Genomic DNA, 4,425 nt, shown 5'->3' on the forward strand with positions numbered 1-4,425 from the left:
TAATTTAAGCCAGAAAAAAGATGCAAGTTAATATTTGTAATGAATAAATTGGGAAGTAGTTAATTATTATTTGCAGATGATATCTTTGTTTATGCAGATATCAAAAGGAGCAGAAAGACTATTTTAAAAGTTTATTAAGGTGGGTAGGCAACATTCTAAAATAATACCTTGGATTCCCAGTCTGTTGCACACCTGCTGTGTAATATTTTCCTCTTCAGTGTAAAAAACATATGTGACCAGCCGGGCGCGGTGGCTCAAGCCTGTAATCCCAGCACTTTGGGAGGCCGAGACGGGCGGATCACGAGGTCAGGAGATCGAGACCATCCTGGTTAATATGGTGAAACCCCGTCTCTACTAAAAAGTACAAAAAACTAGCCGGGCGAGGTGGCGGGCGCCTGTAGTCCCAGCTACTTGGGAGGCTGAGGCAGGAGAATGGCATGAACCCGGGAGGCGGAGCTTGCAGTGAGCTGAGATCCGGCCACTGCACTCCAGCCTGGGCGACAGAGAGAGACTCCGTCTCAAAAAAAAAAAAACAAAACAAAAACAAAAACATATGTGACTGTGGTGGGAAATCACTCATGAAATTAGGTTCCTCATGTGTTGACTTTGTGCTTATCAAAATGGGGATTGTCTTGATTGTGTTAAACTTAATCAGAGGTGCTTTTAAGAGAAAGAGACACATAGAAAAATGCCGCTGCTGGCCTGAAAGTAAGTGACTTCTAGGTGGAACATGTTGCAAGCTGCTTATGGTGGTCACACGGCAGGAAACATGATTAAATACTGTCATGGTTCCTGCCTCCTTCATGTTGTTTCCAGTATGAAGAATAAGAGAATCCTATGGCAGAGGGTAAAAAAGGGACTCTCATTCATACAAGAAATAATCACCTCTCACCTGGGATAGCTTAAGAGAAACAGGAGACAGGCCGGGTGCGGTGGCTCAAGCCTGTAATCCCAGCACTTTGGGAGGCCGAGACGGGCGGATCACGAGGTCAGGAGATCGAGACCATCCTGGCTAACACGGTGAAACCCCGTCTCTACTAAAAAATACAAAAAACTAGCCGGGCGAGGTGGCGGGTGCCTGTAGTCCCAGCTACTCGGGAGGCTGAGGCAGGAGAATGGCGTAAACCCGGGAGGCGGAGCTTGCAGTGAGCTGAGATCCGGCCACTGCACTCCAGCCTGGACCACAAAGCGAGACTCCGTCTCAAAAAAAAAAAAAAAAAAAAAAAAAAAAGCTAATTTTAAGAGCACACGGAAACTTAGCACAAAGATAAAATTAAATTTAGCAATACAGAATGATAAACACTAAAAGATACTCAGTTTCTTTGTCAGAAACCTGATTATCCAAGGAAATTATCCAATATTTGCAGGCTGAAGTGCTTATACTGCAAAAACAAGAACAGTTCAGTGCATAAACTGAACAGTAGAGTCTGTAATTGTACCTTTCTTTCTATTTATTACTTCAGAACAATTAGCATCATTATGTGTAGTGTTTGTAGGCAACCTGCATTCATATAAATAAAGCAGTATTTTCTTTTTTTTGAGACAGAGTCTCACTCTCTTACCCAGACTGGAGTGTAGTGGCATGATTCAGCTCACTGCAACTGATGCCTCCCAGATTCAAGTGATTCTCTTGCCTCATCCTCCCTAGTAGCTGGGATTACAAGTGTGCACCACCACACCTGGGTAAGATTTTGTACTTTTCGTAAAGGTGGGTTCCCACTGTGTTGTCCAGCTTGATCTTGAACTCCTGACTTCAGGTGATCTACCCACCTCAGCCTCCCAAAGTGCTAGGATTATTAGTCTGACATGTTTGTTACTTTATTCAATAGGAATAACTATGAATAAACACATTTTTAGTATCTTTTATTTCACTAAATTGGTATGCTGCTATTACAAGACAAATAAAGACAGGTGATGTGGCCACCCTGACACCATAATACCTCTTCAGTTAGCTATGTTGCAAGTTCTAATATATTCCACTATATGAACATAGATTTTATTTCTTTATCAAAAAGTACTGTTTGAAGTTGTCAGATGTATTTCAGTATAGAACACCCATTCAGTGGCTAGAAGATGAGAGAGCAGCAGAGAAGGAAAAGAAACTTTATAAAATTATTCTGAAAATATACCCCCTTTCTTCATAATGCTGATGAGAGCAGCTGTGCACTTTGAGTGTTTAGAGAGAAATTGCTTTTAGAGGAATATTTTCTGGCTAACTTGAACAATCTTATATCTAATCTGAACTTTTTCTTTTTCTTTTTTTTTTTTTTTTTTTGAGACGGAGTCTCGCTCTGTGGCCCAGGCTGGAGTGCAGTGGCCAGATCTCAGCTCACTGCAAGCTCCGCCTCCCGGGTTCACGCCATTCTCCTGCCTCAGCCTCCCGAGTAGCTGGGACTACAGGCGCCCGCCACCTCGCCCGGCTAGTTTTTTTTTTGTATTTTTTAGTAGAGACGGGGTTTCACCGTGTCAGCCAGGATGGTCTCGATCTCCTGACCTCGTGATCCGCCTGTCTCGGCCTCCCAAAGTGCTGGGATTACAGGCTTGAGCCACCGCGCCCGGCCTGAACTTTTTCTTAAGATCTTTTTAACTTTCTTCTCAAAATAATCTTGCTCAGAAGGAGATCTGTTTTTCTCTCCAATGCTTTGTCTGTTTCAGAAGCCTTATTAGTATCCCTCGGTGTCTGAATGAGGTGGGCTGTCACAGTGAGAACTTTTGGAGTTATCTCTATCTGGACTCATGTTGGAAATTCAGCAACATTTTTTCCATGTCACCATTATAAGCACAAACTGAGACGGAAACACTGCTCTCAGTTTCATTATTGTGAAGGTGTAATTCTACCCAGGAGGCCTGCAGGCTCTCCTCCTGCAGCTCAGGCTTCACTCTGATGTGACACTAGAGTGCTGCTGTGGCAAATGTAGTTCACATAAAATGTGAGCTGTGCTCTGGGCTGTGCCAGACGGAAGAAGTCGAGAGGACACCAGCAACCAGGAGAAAGCAAGCAGGAGTGCTGGAGCCCAGTGCCAGTGAGTACAGAGCCACTGCTCTAAAATGTAAATAATCAAAAGATCCAACCCTTTGCAACCATTTTTGTAGCAGAGTGAAAGCCTAGCTTCAGCAGACACCTGGTTTGAAGCTGCTGAACTACCTCCTGTTATGAAGATGTGAAGTTTATTTGTCATTGAATATAAGGAATTCGCATACACAGATGGCCTCTTCAATCTCCAGGTGATTTTAGGATGAACTATGTATGACATGGTGCTGGAAATTCTACTTACGGATTAATTATGGTGACCATCTTTCCGCCTTTGTTATCTGTTAAGCAGATTGAGTATGATGCATGTCACATTCAAGTTTAATTTTGTAATAAAACCATTTTCTTTTTCTGGGGCTGGAGAAAATTTTGTTTGTCTGGGGCTGATGAAACTGTTTTCTTTCTCTGGGGCTAGAGCTTCTCTAGGGGCTGCAGAATTTTTTTTTTTTTTCTTTTCTTCTTTTTTTTTTTTTTTTGAGCTAGAGGTTGCTCTCTGTCACCCAGGCTGGAGTGTGGTGGCACAATCTCAGCTCACTGCAACCTCCGGCTCCTGGGTTCAAGTGACTGTCCTGCCTCTGCCTCCCGTGTACCTGGGATTACAGGCACCTGCCACCGTGCCGGGCTAATTTTCATGTTTTTAGTAAAGATAGGGTTTCACTGTGTTGGCCAAGCTGGTCTCAAACTCCTGACCTCAGTTGATCCACCCACCTTGGCCTCCCAAAGTCCTGGGATTACAGGCGTCAATCACCACTCCCGGCCTGATTTTTCTTTTAATTATTGTTTCCAAACACTGTCTGGAATTACCAGACATTATATAAACACGTAAGGTGCCAATTAGAATTTACTATAGAAGGGACTTTCCCTTTCAGGCTTCCAGTCCACTTGTGCAGCAAAGTGCAAGCTGTCCCATAAATATGCAGACAGAATTGTGTCTCTGCCTATTTGGTATCTATAGCCCTCTACAGGCACTTGTAGAGAGACTAGACCAGACCAAATGTCTACAAACTTGACAGAGAAGCAATCAATCATTTTACCTCTTTCACTGACTCTTGTATCTTCAGACCTGAAACTGATTCAGAAAATATGGAGCCCAGAAACCCAATCAGAGTAACATGCATGCATTGAGTAGATATAGAGACATGAGAATCTCCACTTTCTTCTTCCTCCTCTTGCCAAAATGCCCACAAATATGCAGGTAACACCTGCTGCTATTCTAGCCATTCAGGTTGTAAATCTGCAGCTCCAAATTTTGAATTCAGGTCTTGAGATTTGAGAAATAAAAATCTTTTATCTGAAAAATGCAAGTCCTTTTGGTTCTCAAACTCAGAGAGATGTTAAAAGTGCAGCTATATCTTTCTCCCCCTATTAACTATGTATTCATCTCTTGAAACTGT

At 42.9% G+C, this 4,425-nt stretch overlaps 1 long non-coding RNA gene across 1 annotated transcript; it reads left to right on the plus strand.

The window, feature by feature from the left end:
* Window positions 1-954: 954 nt before the first annotated feature.
* Window positions 955-3,387, plus strand: LOC123570213 (uncharacterized). Its single transcript, XR_006694247.2, has 2 exons — window positions 955-1,683; window positions 2,656-3,387. It is a non-coding gene; the product is annotated as an uncharacterized lncRNA (long non-coding RNA).
* Window positions 3,388-4,425: the final 1,038 nt, after the last annotated feature.

This window comes from Macaca fascicularis, chromosome 19 (assembly GCF_037993035.2).
Source record: "Macaca fascicularis isolate 582-1 chromosome 19, T2T-MFA8v1.1".
Lineage (NCBI taxonomy): Eukaryota > Metazoa > Chordata > Mammalia > Primates > Cercopithecidae > Macaca > Macaca fascicularis.